The following is an 18,002-nucleotide window of genomic DNA, read 5'->3' as shown; positions in this document are numbered from 1 at the left end:
GCACACCCTAGCTTCACTAGAGCTAAGAGCTGGAAAGCTTCAGACCTCAAGCCCTGCCCATCACATCTCTCTCTCCTCCAGTGTCTCTGTTTCTCACTCCATATCCTTTTCTCATCCTTCCTTCTGATGACTTGTTTTTACTGCTTGAGCAAGCAGTGACCACATATGACCCCCTCAGGGCTACTGAATTTTATGTCCTCAATTCAAGGGGCCAGTTGAGGCTATCTAGAATCCGCATCCAAATCTGCAGCACCAAATTCCAAATAGCTGAACTTGGGCCAGAGGCTCCACCCTGGGTCAATCAACTCTGACCAAGCCCATGCTTGCAGGTGGGTGAGACTGATTCTGCGAGAAGGGGATTTGGGGATGGCAAGATATTCTAAAATGTGGCTTTCACAAATAGCCCTAGCTTGTGTATCCTGATGTAGCCATTTGACTGTAGGAACTGTCTCTTCCATTCTTTGCTTGTATCATTTCTTCTCCCATGGGTGGGGCAGGAACAGGGATGGTGACATTTGTTTCTGCAGTTTTCTTTCTCTCCACACCTGTACCTGAGCACTGGTTGACACATCTGTTCATTATTAATTGGTGAATGTACTGAGTCAGATCATACGTAGAGCCTACTTCTCTTTATGGTTACTTTGCATATCTTTATCCTTGTTCATCATATATTGACTGTATAATTTAACTCGAGGGTAATACCGTTTCTCTCACTTTTAAGTTTTGTGGAGAGTTGATTACAGAACCAAGTCCTAAACACATTCTTTCCCCAAATTAGCTTATTGTGCACATAAATCCTCAAGAGGGGTCAGAGAGGTTGAAGTAAGTGTCACAAAATGATTAAGAATATGGTTAACAAGAAAAAAGTCCATGTCATCTCTTGAAGGTGAAAAACTAAGCAAAAAAAAGAGGGGGGCAGAGAAAGGAAATGGAAAACTCACTTGAAATAATTGTGATAACACAAATGTTATCTATGCTCAATATTTAGGTCTGTGATATATAGAAATAGATACAGAAACCACATTGGAGTTGGAGGTAGATATGGAACAGACAGAGAGCATAAACTCAGAAAGACTAGGAGCCACTGTGTAAGAGTTCCCTTTACACTATCTGTACCACTCCACTCAAAATAAGTTGACAACCACAAAAGCTAGATTTTGACCATGGCAGAGGCATTTGCCAATCTGGAGAGAGAGAGAGAAAAACCCATCAAAACTCCTGCTTTGATTCCCTATTTTGAATCAGAACCAACAGAATCATGACGTTGCTCAAGTGAAAGAGAATAAGTGATGTTTTTCCCTCCTTACTAGAGAATTAAGCAGTAAATGACAATGTTTAACTCTATTTCATCCTAAAACAAGGAAGAATAAGGAAAAACTAGTTTGCCTATAGACAAACAGGAAAGACAGTGAGAGACTTCAAGATTTTGGAGCATTAAAAGTGATGCAAAGCCCATTTAATGGACACCCCCGGAGCTTTTTTTTCCTAAGCACCGCAATTGATTGCCACGAGATTATGATGCCATTAAAATTCACTCTGCCCATAAACTAATGCTGTGGAAAATGCTGACGTTTATAGCAGTTCCTACAAGGGACATATTTCAGTGTGAAAGTAAGTCCTAATGTAAGAACTTTATCTCAGTAAAGCAACATCTAGCAAGGGGGGAGCAGGAGGAGGAAGAGAGGCCGTCTGGGAGTGCTGGGAGTTTTATTTCTCTCAATAATGGGTATATGGATGCTAAATTTCAAAGACTTTTTAAAATAAATCTATTGGCCTTTGACAAAATCAATCCAAACCCCATAAACCAAGAAGTCATCCACTTGATATTAATGAGCCCACATTTGCATTTATTTGTCTCTTACACTAGACAAACCATTAATTTCGTGTTTATGCTTCCTTTGAAGTTTGAATGCTCATAGATAGATGGCCTCATCGAATCTCCTGCTGCTACATTAATATTTCGCTATAAATGATAAATTTTATCATTTTCCACAACACCCCTTTTTACTTTAAGAAAGCTGTGAAAATACAAGCAATAAGTCTTAAGGTTTGAAAGCACAGCTTTTTTTTTTTTAATACTCTTCAGCAGGGATCATTAAAATAGTGATATCTTTAACATCAGGATACCTTTGATGGTCTCTACGATTTGGAAGCTGAGACGATGTATATCTCATCAACTAATCAACCTTTCTTGGATAAAGGATGGTTCAGTTGGCTAGAGTTGACACATAGGTCCATTTCTGACCACACTCATTGCCTCAAGTTTTTTTCAGAATTTATCTGACAATATTTTAGTTTCAAATATGAGTCTAATTTATTGAATTTAAAAGGAGAAGTATTTTTAAAGGTTTGAGGTAGAAAAGTTTACCACCAACAGGATGTTGGGAATGACACAGTGCCAGGTGAGAGGGTCAACAGGGTCTAAATGGAATCCCCTAAACAGTATATAGGGTATGATGTCATGGAGATGGTCACAATCAGTTCAGTTATTCTGTTTGATAATAATGATGATAAGGAGTAGAAAGATGATGATGATGATGATGATGGATACTTGTTGAGCCCTTCCTACAGGTTAGACACTGAGCTATGAGCTCTGCAGCCATCCTCTCAACAATCCTAAAAGGTAGTTGCTACTGTTATTCCCAGCTAATAGATGAGAAGCCAAAAGCGATAAATAGCTTGTCAAAGGGATGACTGCTACATGGAATGATATGTCTATTTGCATCTCTGCCACCACGCTGTTATAGTCGGATCCACCAGGATCTCCCAGGGATGGTCCTATAAGTGGCTGAAACCTTTCATTTAGACCTATTCCAATCTTTTTCATTCTGTTTTCACAATAGAGGTAAGATGGGGGTCACAGCCAGAAATTTCCAGGTGATTAACTTTGGTGACATCACCTATACTCATAGCCTGAGTCAGGTGCAAGGAAGAACTGGCACATCTCTAAACCTTCAGTCCAGTGAATTTTCTTGGAACCTTCTCTCTCTGTACATTTTTACTTCTCCTGTTCTTCAAATGGCCTCTTTTCCATTTTTGACAGAGCTCCACAAATCTAGTCTCACCCACACACTCACCTACCTGTCTGCCCCATCATTTAAGTGTATTTGTCATTTGCTTACATATAGTGTTTGCTATAATTCATGTTTTGCTTTGATGCTTTGTTAAAATTAATATGTAGCTTTTTGTATATCTTATGAATACACATTCATATCCACTTCTTCTAGATTAATATTATACATTCCATTTGGGAGGAGAATGGGCAGGAATTCTATCTTTAACCAGAATCCCCATGTTCAAACTGATTTAACAAAAGAAATAATTTGCAAAAAAATTATCATAATAAGAATGTTTGTAAATCATTATGATGCTAGGTATTTGGTTTAACTTTTTTTTTTTTTTTTTACTTCTCTGCCAAATCTGTATGATTATGAACTGGAGTGAAATGCTTAACATGCAAGCATAAGCTGTGTTATTAAAATAATGTATTGACCAGGAGTGAAAAAGCCAGCTCATTGGTAAGAGAAATCCTCTTCTGAGAAATCCTCTTCTGTTTGGAAAAAATTGGTCATGGAATAAGTATTTTAGGTACTGATGGACTAGTATGGTCTATATGGGATGCAGAGCAAGGACACGAAAGGAAATAGCCAGCCTCCCTGGTTACAGGAAAGGCTACAAGGACAAGTAGCTGAACAGTGTTTTGAATGAAGGAAAACCATCAATCACAATAAGAGGAAAAGCTATGACCAACATAGACAGCGTGCTAAAAAACAAAGACATTACTTTGCCAACAAAGTTTCGTCTAGTCAAAGCTATGGTTTTTCCAGTAGTCATGTATGGATGTGAGAGTTGGACTATACAGAAAGCTGAGCGCTGAAGAATTGATGCTTTTGAACTGTGGAGTTGGAGAAGATTCTTGAGAGTCCCTTGGACTGCAAGGAGATCCAACCAGTCCGTCCTAAAGGAAATCAGTCCTGAATATTCATTGGAAAGACTGATGCTAAAGCTGAAACTTCAATACTTTGGCTACTTTTTTACTTTCATCTGCTCTCTTCTTTTCATACCAACCATTTCAAGTTGTCCACTGGATTTCCTGATTCTGGAACCAAAGCTGAACTTCACTTTAGTCCATTCAGTTTGGAGAGAGGAACAAAGAAAAGAATGGGAAAACAAATTTTAATTTTTTTTTTAAAGAAAGAATGCTAACACACAAGCCTCAGTGGATACACAGGAGCAAAGTTCTTTTTGTTCCTTAACAATCACCTGGAGAAGCAGGTGGCACTGTGTTGGGCAAGGTTGCTGTGTGGGGCCCATTGTGTGGGACGTAAATGAGTGTGTCGGCATCTTCGACAACAGAGCCTGTTCTGTGCTCAGAATGGCTCCCATTGTGCCCATGTTGCTAGAAGGACTCGGGCTTGCCAATGGAAGATGTTCGCTCTCACTTTCCCCCAACCTCTGCTTTGCCATCCAAATCTACTGTTATGGATATAATGCAGACTCTGGCATTCATGGTCCTTTTGCCCTGTGCTTCTGAAACAAAAGCTATTATTCATGCCTTGAAAGCATGGACACAGAGAAATAAAGCAGCCTGGAAGACTAGCATAAGAGGGGGCGCGTGAGCTCCATTTAAAGTTAAAAACACGTGGAAAACAAAACACTTCCAATAAAAAATGGGCTTTCACGCTTTTGTGTACACACATACGTGTATTCGTCAGAACATTTCATCCAAATATTCACAACAAAAGCAAGTGACCTGTCCTTGCTTTCAGAAGCCAAGAGGGGTGGAGAAGAGGGGCAAAGAAGAAGAAATTTTAAGCTTGCTATGAAAAGCTTGCTCCAATTAATGGGCTCCAATACACACCACAGAAGGAGGAAAGATGTCTTTTTATGAAGAAATGGCTAGCAGGGAATATAATGTGCTTCATGGCTCTGTATAAATGAAGGATACAACCAGAGCATTTATTTCCAGCACCCCATTCTCACTCCTTCTGGGACAGTAGTAACTGAAAACAGGCAGAGTTCTGCTTTCATTGAGGGAAATTCAGTATACATCGAAGATGCTGAAGCTACTACCAAGTGACTGATGTGCTTGAACTTGTCATCTAACTTTCGGAGAACCCCAAGTGATTTGAAAGTTTATGTGTCAGCATAATCTTGAGTCTAGAGTGACCTTGTGAAATTACAGGAGGCTTACCCTGCCTCTGGCATCACATGTTCTATGCACACAGCCCAGTGGTTTAGACATAGCCTTTTCTTAAAGTTGTCCAGGGCACAAGACCTCAGACTTCCCCCAGTCATCCATGCTAGTCCCAAACTCACCTCCAGTGCTTGGCTCATGCCGTCCCCTCTGCCTGACATCTCTTTTCTCCTCTCCTCACCTTCTAGTTCCTACTCGGCTCTTCATAAGTCAGTTTTTGCCATCAGCAGTGCCCTCTAACTCCAAGGCTGGGTGAGGTCCCACTGCTCCTACAGGCCTCTGTCCCATCAGAGAATCAACCAGGCTGCACTGAAAGTCTTCCTGATTCCTTTGGGAGATCCTGGGCTCATGTCACCCTTGTCGTCCTAACAACAGAAATACTAGCTGACAAAAAGTCCATGTTTGGTAAACACTGGATGAGTGAATACCTGGAGGCATGAAGCTCTTTCTTATCCCAGTTCTAAGTCTCTTAATGCTATCATTTAAAATCAAGAAAATCAATACCATGTCTCTTTTTCCTCAGGACCAGAATGTCCCCTTCCACACGTTACAGCATGGAGCAGACTGAGGGTCATTCTTTAGCAGTCACAAGTCAGGCTTACCTATCATAAGAACAACCCAAAGGAAGGGTCTCTGAAGATCCCTAGGGGTGTGGAGTGGGGGAAGGCTCACTTTTTAATCACAAGAGCAAAGCTGAGGGTCATTCATCCTACTGTAAGCAGGGGGTTTGGAACATGGACCCAGAAATAATCACTGAAACTCAGATCAGTTCATAGGAGTGAGTGCTATGATCTGAGCCCAAGGCAGAGTCCAGAACTCAGGTGCCAATCTACCTGGAGATGAGGCCCAAACTTTAGCAGACAGTAGGAGAGAGGAGATAACAGAACCAGTTACGGAAAACTGCATTGTTCAAGCACAAGAAATCTAATCCCTTGGGCAGAGGAGAGCATAAGGCTAGATTTAGAGCTGGGGGAAAGTGGGAATACCCACACAATGGTTAGAGAAACATGAGCCTGACCATGTGCTGACCAGGATGGCATAATTCCACTCCATCCCGCTGTCTCCAAAACAGTCACATACATTCAGGAGTTCAAGATGCCCAGTTACATGTCCTTCCTGACTGTGGAGCACACACAGAAGGATGCTATTTGAAAGGGAAGAAAGTACTGATTTTAGTCATCAGTACCCAGAATCTCCCAATGCTGAGCTTTCTGGTCAAAATTGGTGTGGAGAAGAGAAAAAACATGAGGGCAAAATGGCATTTTCTACTTTCATCCAGAGACCCAAACCTTGGGACTCATAGTCACAGATAGCCAGTGATCTTTCTGAGTCACAGAATAGGTTGTAAGTTCAACTGCATGCGTGCCTCTACCTAGCCTCTACCACGATGTCACAGGAATAGGATTCAGGCAGTGAAAAAGAAAGCAGCAGGCCCAATTCTGCTTTTGAAATACAGCCACCCTGCTCTCCAGTAAATGTAGTCCATTGAATGATCTTACAAGGCAATTTAGCAGGTAAGGAGGAGAAGCCCTCCTTTGACTAAGGCAGGAAAGTAGGAGCTATTGTTTCACGTTCCAGCTTTAGGGAGAAAAAATTACATAGATCTTGATGTTCCCTCTAGTTTCATAATATGAATATAGGATGCAATTTGGTAGACTCAAAGTATCAAGCCTCTACCAGAATCAGAAATGAAGCATCTATACCAACATAAGGTGCATTTTATGCATGGAAGGTGATACACATAGTATGTGTCAAACATAGGAAAAGATTTTTTTTTTTTTTTTTTACCAAATCAATCCAGAAGACTATCAAAGTTGAGGTGGTATGTTTAGAAGCTTTTATAATAACAACATCAAAGCATGACCACTTTGGTAAGAACAATTGTGATGGAACACTTCTATCATAAGAGGTACATAAGCAGAGGCAACTCAATGAAACCAGCAAATTTCATGTTAAAAACAACTTTGGCAACTGTAGCAGATGGTCTTCAAAATTGAGGGTTAAAAAATGTTTTTATAAGTAGGGTCTGGAGACAATTCTATCTTTCCAAATCTTCCAGAAATAATTCATCATCTCCCTCCTCACCTGCCCTCACCTTGGGATACCTAGCAGTAGGACCTCCACCAGTCACTCGAGTCAGAAATCTGGGAGATGGTTCCTGCTCTCTCTACCTTCATATCCAGTCTATAATCCAAGTCCTGTGAATTTCATCTTCTGAACACTTCACACATTTATTTTCTCCCCTTCATCTCCACTGATAATGAATGGCTCTAGACTCCATCTTCTCTCCCTGCTTCTTCCACCCCTTAACCTTACACCAATCCCATCTTCATTCTCTATATGAAGTGAACACTCCCACATGCAAATAAGAGGAATCCCTTTGCTTATAATTTTTTAAATGCTTTTTCATTGCTTATAGTAATTGCTTTAATCAAATCTACTAAATAAGAAATTTCCAAGGTTCAAAAGAAAATGGTTTTTAATAGGGATAGCAATAGTTCATTATTGGGAACAGATGAGGGATGGACTTATGGCACATAGAAGGACTGCTAAACTGAAATTACCAACCTGCTGTGATGGAAGAAAATATGTTTTCAGTGCTATCTGCAGAGTTCATAAAAACTTCTCCAACAAGGCTCAGCATTCTGTGGTTGGAGATGATAACCGATTAAAGAGATCTACATACCACCATCAAATTAATCTCTGTAAATCATAGCACTAGTTGTGCCACTCAGTGGCTCACCCACTACTCACCCAGTTCAGGACCCTACACAATATGAGCTCAACCTACTTGCCCAGCTTTACTTTCTATACAGCCAACCCCCCAAACAACTAGACTCTTATATGTTTCCTGTAACAGTCCTTTATTCATGTTTGCTCACACACCTCCAGCCACCTGCCAATCTCTCTCTAACAGTCATTCAGACCTGAAGTCCCTGGGACTGACCATTTTAAACATAGGTCTCCCCTCTGACTTCCTGCTAAAGTATAAAAGGAGTATGTTAAAATAATGTTTGTGATTAGCATTATGCCTTAGTAGGTAAAGGAAAGAGAATGGGAGTAGGGATTTGTTTTGTTTATGTGGATCAAGTATTGTGAACAAGAAGCAAAAGTAGCATCTTTATACTAGACATCAAGCATTTACACAAGAATATTTTAATTCTGGTATTTTACCAAACTTACTAAGGAAGATAAATAAGCAGTAGAGCCAATGAGATTTAGACCCCTGCTTCTACTAGGTGGGCCTTAAGTATATGTCAACCAAGAAGAAATGAGTACCAGCTTCTAGAATAATATCCTGGAAAGAAAACCACTGTGAGAGGTATGAGCCCGGGCCCCAAAGTGGCATCCCTACCTCCTGCATCCTACTTGATAGGAAAATGTGCTGATGTCTCTGAAGGTGGAGAGTCCTGAAGCTGCTGCGACCCAGTCTGAGAGATCAACACCATCCTGTCTGTCACCAGCCACGTGCATCCTGAACAAGATCCAAGGAGATTAGGGAGCGTGCAGATCAGTGTCTTTGTTTCTCTATTTGCTGCACAAACAAAGAGGTCTTACTTTGGATTGATTTTGTTTTGTTTAGTTTCTGATGAAAAGAATGCTTGATGAGATTGAGCCATGTGAGCAAGTTAAGGAGGATTAGGGTACTTAGTTTCCAGCCCCTAACTCTCCTAGATAATCCTAGCAAATAGCCTCATTGAGCCTGCCTCCTCCTCCTTCTAGGGAACTTTGCACTTAGATCACGGAAACAGTTGCAAACAGCCTAACACAGTCCCATCAAATCTAACCTTTCACATTCTGGCCTCTTCTTAGGACAAGATGTTTTTGAAAGTACATTTGAAAACCAATGTTTTCCAGTGAAGTTATGGAATGACATCTGCACGTCCCACTAGGTTGCCTAGAGTTATGGAAGCTCAGTCAGTCCATCGTCACCTGCTATGTGATGCGCGGTGTGGAGGCCATTGATTGGAGAGTTAAAGACAGTCCCTGCTCCCAAGGGGCAACAGGAGTGCAGTGATTTGGGGCCTCCTCAGAGGGCAAGATCCCATAGGTGAAAAGAGTAGTGTGTACAAACGATGACAGAGGAAAGTAACCAAATGGGGCAGGTCAGGGAAAACTTCCTCAAAATGAAGGTATTCCAGCTGAACCATGAAGGAGGGCCCAGGTGTTCTGGAGAGGCACTCTAAGTCTGGAGACAGCAGGAAATGGCCATGTATATGTATTAGAAGCATCTTCAAATCTTCCAGAGTGATCTCCTGGTGACAGGAATCAATTCTTTAGTTAATTAGGATACTTGTAGATTCTATGACCTAGAACTGGGCCAGATGGATGGCTCTGTCCATTGATAAAGAAATATTAAGTTCTGCCACAGTTAGCTCCACTCACTAGTGAAATGTCCTTCTTGATACTATGTTTATCACATCAATCTCATGCTCAAGAATTTACCAAGCTCACAATTGTCCTTTGGAACTAAAGTACCCCACTTTTCAATGTCATCTGCATGAGTACATGCCCAAATTTCTTTTTTACTCCCAACCCTCATCCTTTCATCTCAGCCAAACCTGTTGCCTGACTAGCCTCTGTTTCAAAAGTCCTTCTTTTCTCCTTTATAGCTTTGACCAGACTATCCCCATCATTTGGACAGGAAAGATGGGAAGGAGGAAGAAGGGAGAGAAACAAAAGACAAGTAGTGGAGAGAAAGGGAAGATGGAAGAAAGAAAGAGAAAAGAGAATTCTAATCCTTCCCAGAGTACATTGCATGATTCTGCTCCCCACAGTTAGGAGTCAGGACACACTTACAGTAAGTTCCGAGTCATTCTTCCCCAAGGCAATTTATCTGATCTGGTCAGTTCTGTCCTGTGACTTCCACAGTCAGCTCTACCATGCAGAATATGACATAGGAAGAAGACAAGTTAGCTTTTAGGCAGAAACACAGAGAGCAGAGCAAGTCCTCTTATGGTCCCCGTTCTTCACTCAATACTGGGACCTTGACCTGGGAAATGAGTATTTCATTTTCTTTATTCCTTATTCTCAAAGCATGTTCAGCCGCTCAGTTGTGTCTGACTCTTTGTGACCCTGTGGACTCTAGCCCACCAGGCCCCTCTCTCCATGGATTCTCCAGGCAAAAATACTGGAGTGGTTTGCCACTCCCTTCTCCAGGGGATCTTTCCAACCCAGGGATTGAACTCAAGTCTCCTGCACTGGCAGATGAATTATTTACTACTGAGCACCCACATATACAAATCTTATTATAAACTGAAGTCAAGATGCAACATACTGGGTTTTAGCAGGGTTATCTCCAAAGAAGTGAGTTTCCAAGTGAGTTCAAAAAACCAAACCTACATCCATGGCCGCTCTCCTTTCCTTCTTAGATTTGGCACTACCACCAAAATCCTGCCCCTGGAGCCTCCTCACGTGTGTATACATGATGGCAAAGCACCAAATGAAGATGTGAATAATTCAATCAAAAGCCAAAGCCAATTCTGAGTGATTTGTCTTGAAAAAATTAACTGATTTTGCCAAATGCTCTGATGTTTTATAGCCATAATTACACTTCATAATTTGTTGTAACACCATCACTTGGAGACAGAAATGCTGAATTAATTGCACCATGTTTGTGACCTCTTAGACTATCTCCATTAAGACCAAGTTAATTTCTCAACATGGGAAGATTCATTTTTCATACAGAATAATATCAGTAATAAACCCAGAGCATAAGTGAGCAGTGTGCACAAATGGCTGCCATCAAACAGCTCCGCTATCACACCCTAGTTCTGCTTAAATGCAATTTATGTCAAATACATTAACGGAGGATGTGATGAGTATTTGATTTGTTTTGGCTTTGTGGGCAAATAGCATAATTTCTCAAGGATTTGTATGTGTGTTTATAACTAGTAAAACTAATAAGTAGGAGTGTCCACCTAAGGGTCATTTATGAGGTCAAGATAGATTTCTAGAAGATGGGCTTCTCTATGGAGACAACTGGGGAATCTCTTGTTCAAGGCACTTGGGTCATCAAGAATTCACTGGGCACATTCTAGTTCTGGGGGCATCTCATCATCCTTCAGGAATTTCCCTGAATACGTGAAGAGCTGCTGGTCAGTCTTGAGATGGTCCAAGGCCACCTCTTGGGCTGATGCTTTGACCCCAATGTGTCTGTGAGGCAAGCAGGGCTGCAGGTGGTCAGGCTATGAAGAGGCTTTAGCTGATGGTTTGAGTGAGAAGATTGTTTCAGAACATCATTCTGTTATAGATTGAGAAGTGGCTTGTGTGCTGGACAGGGACTAACAGCTCTATTATTTCTCTGCATAGGATGCAGAATGGCAAAAGTTCTCATTTATGGGTACTACCAATAAGTAAGGGAACGGACTTAGAGCCAATTGAGATAAATATTCAGTGCTTCATGATTTCTGAGGACTGACTGATTTTACTTTAAAATATGTATTCTTTTCCAAAAGCTAATACTAACCTGATTTGGTTTTAATGTAAGTAAGTAATGGGAGATACAAAATTTTGAGCAAATCTAATATTTATGGCCTCTTCTGAGTCAGTTAGAACTAGTTCTTCAGATGTTGTCTATTGTTTAGATTTTGTTTCCATCTCTGACATTGAGTAAGATTGCTAGATGATTCTAGAATGTTAGACTGTGATAAAATTAATGTTAAATTAATTTAACTGATAAATTCTATTTAACTCTAAACAGTGAAGTTAGTTTGTGTCATCAAAATTGTTGATGAAAAGTATATTATGGCTTTAAAGGACTTTTCTGGTGGCTCATTGGTAAAGAATCTGCTTACAATGCAGGAGACATGGGTTCAGTACCTGGATGGGGAAGATCCCCTGGAGAAGGAAATGGAAAATCTCCAATATTCTTGCCTGGGAAAACTCATGGACAGAGGAGCCTAGGAGGCTACAGTTTATGGGATTGCAAAGAGTCAAACATGACTTAGCCACTAAACACTAACAATAATGGATTTAAAAGTGAATTTATCAAGGAATCAATCATTCAAGTGTTATAGTATTAGACATTTGTTTAAAAAAACTTGGCACAGGTTAGCAATCAGCATACTTTTTTCACTTAGTTCTCCTGAAAATGAGGAAATTAAGCTAAATATCTGACACATGGCAAAGGTCTAACATTACCACAATGCAGAGGTTTCTGGGCATTGGCAGGGCAACATCCCACCCTCACAGCCTGTAGAGTGGAGAACACGCAAATGTATAGAGGGAGAAAAGGATGCTGGCACAAGACATCCTCAGAATATGCCCCAAACCATTAAGTCTCAGGTTTGAAAAATGGGACCTTTTGATGAACTGTGCTCTGACTTAGAAATATCATTACTCTTTTAAAATATAGAGTTTCATGTGTGATGAGCAAATCTGCATATATGTACTCAAAACCTGAAGGAAACATGGAGACAGTCAATGTACTACTAAACTTTGATTATGCAGGTCTTCTTGAGATATTTGAGGTGATACAATCCAAGCCTGGATGAAGTTGAGTTTTTTTAGCTCATGGAATAATATGGTGCATAAGTCAACTGAAGAATGCAAACAGAAGATTTCAGATGAAATTTTCATATTGAAATAACTGTTTTAAAATATCCTTCAAACAAATCAAAAAAAGTCGTCTGTACAAAAGAAATGACAAGCTCATTACATTTGCATGTCATATATCTAAAAGTTAAACTGCCCAAAGCTTCAGGAATAAGTGTAGCCAAGAATCCAAAAGTGAATCCTTCAGTCCTGAGACCAAGCCTCACCTTCATCAAGACATGCACCCTGCTTCCAGGGAGCCATTGGTCCACACTGAGTCAGAACTGAGCACTCACTTGGAGATTACCTGTTCATTTCTCTGAATCCACAGTGCACTGGGAGCTCCCTGAGAGAAAGCACCATGTCTTTTATCTCTTTGTCTAATTGCGTTCTCTTGAAGAAGGGATCAATAATTGCAGGAAGAGGAGGAGGAAGAAAATAAAAAGGGGATATAGGAGAGAAGGCAAAGATGGAGACCAAATAAGGAAGCAAAGAAAAGTCCATGCAAAGAAAAAGTAGTACTGCCTTTAGGTTATCATTTTTATATGAAAACTCATCATGGAAAATGCTAAGGGAAGGAGAGGTAGAGAAAGAGCAGAGACAGCAAACAAAAGACCTACACAAAGCACGTGCTTTCTCCTCTATGCTCTGTTAATCTGGCCCAGCAGCCCAGAACTGCTTGCGGTAAACAATACACACAGGGCACAAGATTGAGCAGTTACTGGAAATAAGATACAAGGTGGGGGCTTAGTCATAAAAGAATATAAGAACCTAGTTACTTAGATCTGGAATAAAGGGCTTGCCTAAGGGAAGATTGAGCCCAGAATACTAACTGGGGCCAACTTAATGGCTATAGTTGACAGAAGGCCAGAAGAACAAGCCAAGAAGGTCACTATATTTGCTTTTACTTTCTGTAAATCTTCAACTATTTTGAACTTTGCTAAACAAATTTTTTCTTGAAATGGTGGTCAGGCCTGGAATTGTAACACAGCTGATATATTTCAAGATGAAAGGCAAAATGTGACCAGATAGGTTCTCTAGAAGCTGACACTTGTGGTGGAGTTTGAGGTACAAAATGTTTTTGAATCTCAATAAAGGAATTCAAAGGGAGGATGTAGAATTGGGCAGAGGGAGAAGCCAAACTGAAATGCAACCCTGATAAAAACCTTAGCCAACCCAAAGATAAGACCTAGAACAAATGTTACTGGCCATAATTTCCCATGTCCGGTCAAAGTGGCCAAGCTTTTATACCTCTGCTTTGCTCAACCACCAGATATAGGCTGTTCCTTAAAGGTTTGACCTCAGACAACATGCTTCTGTATATATAGCAAGACAAATTTTACTTCCTCCTTTCTTATTTGGATGCCTTATTTCTTTTTCTTGCCTGATTGCTCTGGCTAGGACTTCCAGTACTATATGAGTATGAGCAGTGAGAGGAGGCACCTTTGTCTTGTTCCTGATTTAGGAGAAAGGCTTTTAGCTTTACACTGTTAACTATGATGTCAGCTGTGGACTTGACAAATATGGCTTTTATTATGTTGAGACACATTCCCTCTATACCTAATTTGCTAAGAGTTTTTATTATAATAGGATATTGAATTTTGTCAAGTGCCTTATCTGCATCTATTGAAATGATCATATGATTTTATCCTTCATTCCACTTAGGTGGTGTATCATGCCTACTGATTTGTAAATGTCCACTTAGGTGGTATATCATGCCTATTGATCTGTAAATGTGAACTATCCTTGCATCCCAGGAATAAACCTCATTTGATCAGGGTATAATTGTCCTGATGCATCAGTGAGTTGCTACTGCCCTCTCGTGGTTGTAAGAAAGAGTAGTCCTTGGACTGATTACCTCCTGTGCTGTGCTGTGCTTAGTTGCTCAGTTGTGTCTGACTCTGCAATCGCATGGACTGTAGCCCACCAGGCTCCTCTGTCCATGGGGATTCTCCAGGCAAGAACACCAGAGGGGGTTGCCATGCCCTCCCCCAGGGGATCTTCCCAACCCAGGGATTGAACCCAGATCTCCTGCATTGCAGGCAGATTCTTTACCATCTGAGCCACCAAGAAAGCCCTGATTATTTCCTGGGGACACGGAAATATAGTCTTCAGATCTCTAGACTATGTAACCAGTAAGCTTTATTGTTACATACTGTTAGGATCTACAAGGAAAGGCATACCAAAAAAATTTTCATAAACTGGGAAAATGTGGAACAAATATCCAGCTAACTTAAAGCAGAGAATAAATAAATCTCACAATTGCCATCAAAACTTGGCAGTACCTTAAATATATTAGTGACATAAAATATGTCCAATTAATGGGTAGACTCTGTGATCTTTGTAAGATTTCAGAAACCTCTTTGGTACATCTTAGCATGAGTCAAGATTTTGAATCAGAACTAAAAGAGTTTCCAGCTTATCCTTACTTGACAGTGGCACCTTGTGTCACAATTTCTGTGATCCTCAACACCTAGCACATGGTCTCACATTTATGAGACACTCGATTAAGTTTTATGAAATGGTTAAATGAATCCACACAATTGCATATGTCAAATGGCTCATTCTTTAGATAGAATATTAACAGCTAATATTTAGTAAGCACTTAGCTATATGCTGGGCATGGTTACATGCACTCAATTCGCAAACTGATTTGATTCTTATTATAAACTTATGACATAGGTACAGTCATTATCATTACCCCTTTACAGATAAGGGAACTTGCCCAGGCTACTCTAGAATAGGGTTGTACTCACCACCACCCCCATGAAGTTAGGCATGACCATATTTCTTATTTTGGCCAATGAAATATGTGTGGGAGTGACATGCCACTTTAAGGAATAAGCTCTAAGAATCAGTACACAATTCCTTACAATTCTTTCCCCTTTCCACGGTGATCATGGATGCACTTATCAAAATGAGCTTTTGTTAGCCTGGTCCCTGAGTGATTGATGAATAAAAACAATCCCTGTTGGACATGTAGCATGGACAAGCTATAAACCTTTACTTGGTCAAGTCATTGAGATTTGGGGCTTGCTTATTTCTTCACTATAACCTGGCCTATCCTGAAAATCATTTATTGAGCATGTAACAAATACAATCAAGGTGCTAAGTTCTTTACAGAGTTTATCTCATTTAATTGTCAAAACAGCCTTACAAGGTAGATGTTATTATTCCTCTCTTACCTTGAGGCTTCCCTGATATCTCAGTTGGTAAAGAATCTGTCTGCAAATGCAGGAGACCCGGGTTCGATTCCTGGGTTGGGGGGATCTGCTGGAGAAGGGATAGCTACCCACTCCAGTATTCTTGGGCTTCCCTTGTGGCTCAACTGGTAAAGAATCCACCTGCAATGTGGGAGACCTGGTTTTGATCCCTGGGTTGGGAAGATCCCCTGGAGAAGGGAAAGGCTACCCATTCAAGTATTCTGGCCTGGGGAATTCCATGGACTGTTTAGTCCATAGGGTCACAAAGAGTTGGACATGACTGAGCGACTTTCACTTTCACTACCATTAGGCATGTAGCTTTAGAGATGTTACACAGTATGACCAATTCCCCAGTTGCTGAGTGGTAGAACCAGCAAAACATGTGCAATCATCATTTATCACTTACCAGTTATTAGTTATTCACTACATGTCCTGTAGAGGAATGCGCAAAACTAATATTATATGTTTTTAATCAAGGAGTTTGCCATTTTGCTTGGAGAGGTGAATAAAGATGGCTAGCCATACAAAAAGGAAAATAGTGATCTGTAATGGTCTGAATGTTCAAAGAAGACTTCATGGGAGGCTGGAGAGTTGATCAGCATTGGAGGGGAAAAAAAATTTATGTGCATGGGACAGAAAGGATATCTCAAGCAGGGCTAACATCACAAGAGAAACAGATAATGATAAGAACAAGGAGCATGTTAGTAAGGAACAAGACCAGGCGAGCTAGAGCAGAAGGTTCAAGTTGAAATGGAACAGTCAAAAAAATCAGAAAGGCAAAATCAAAAGAATATGGACAGGAGTGTCAGGTGGAGGGGCTTATTCATTTATTCATTCATTCATTTGATAAAAAATATTCTGACCACCTGCAGTGTACCCAGCACTGCGTATGCAGTGAGCATAGATTATGGTCTAGGGAAAAAGTGATATTAATCAGATAATTACAAGGGAAGTAGAGAGTAAAGTAGGAGCAAGGGAAGAGGCCCCCATGAGGAGAGGCCTTGGGAAGTAGTGAGTCAACGCCCACCTGGATCACAGAGCCAGTCAACCAGTGCTTGTCAACTTGCAAAGGTGAATAGAGAAGAAAAGATTAGTATTAGATTAATTATGGTGAATGACCAGACAAGATTAAGTGACTTATGAAACAGAAATGAGAGGCTGGTCATATGCTACAACAAGAGTATTTTATCTGAAATCACAAGACCTGAGTTCAAGCCTCCATGATAACATTTAAGTTCTGTGTGACCTTGGGAATATCACTTGAACTTTCTGTTTCTAGCTGTGTGATTTTGGGCAGTTTATTTCATCTCGTTTCCATTTCTTCATCTGTAAACTGAAGGCAATAAGCACTACCTCACCTGGAGTTGTGCAAATTGAATGAGGTGGTGTGTGTATAACTGGCAAGAGTTTAGGTAATCGATGAACATTAGTCATGTCTTTATAAAACTGTCAGAATTTTAAGGAAAGCTATGCCCTTATATAAACAAATATTTTGAAGATATTTAAGATAGAAGAAGGGATTTCTATGACACGAATATAGAACATGGGAAAGACTAGTGTACTACATATACTTAATTTGAAACAAGTGTTGGCGTGTTCTTCCCAATCTGACAGGACTCTTGGTAGCTCCTCAGCAACATTTTTGGAAACTTTGTTGGTGCCAGTTCAGCTGACAGGCTGTTCACTGGACTTTACTAATGTGTTACCCTTCCCAAGGCTGCACCTACTCTAAGTCTGGCACAGATTGTCAACAAGCTTGAGAAAAAATGTGCCCATTCCAAGGAACACTTGTATTGTAAAAAGCATGGCTGGTGGAAGATGGTGATGCACAGAGAATCAGGCAGCCTCTGAGGAAGGGCATTACATCTGAGGACACACAATAGTTGTCCATATAGATTGTCAGTCCCACCTTGGATGAAACTGCGCTAAGAATACAGGAAGACAAAAACAGCTGAAAGGGAGAGGGAAGCAGCTCTAGCTCCAAGCAGCCTTCCAACTCTTATGGCATTAATCAGAACCATGGACACTTCCACCATCAATGAGAGAAAGAAGGAATGTGGTAGCAT

Source organism: Giraffa tippelskirchi, chromosome 2, assembly GCF_054371585.1.
Source record: "Giraffa tippelskirchi isolate mGirTip1 chromosome 2, T2T-mGirTip1v1.2.pri, whole genome shotgun sequence".
Taxonomy (NCBI): Eukaryota; Metazoa; Chordata; class Mammalia; order Artiodactyla; family Giraffidae; genus Giraffa; species Giraffa tippelskirchi.
Note: the sequence above shows the minus strand (reverse complement) of the source record.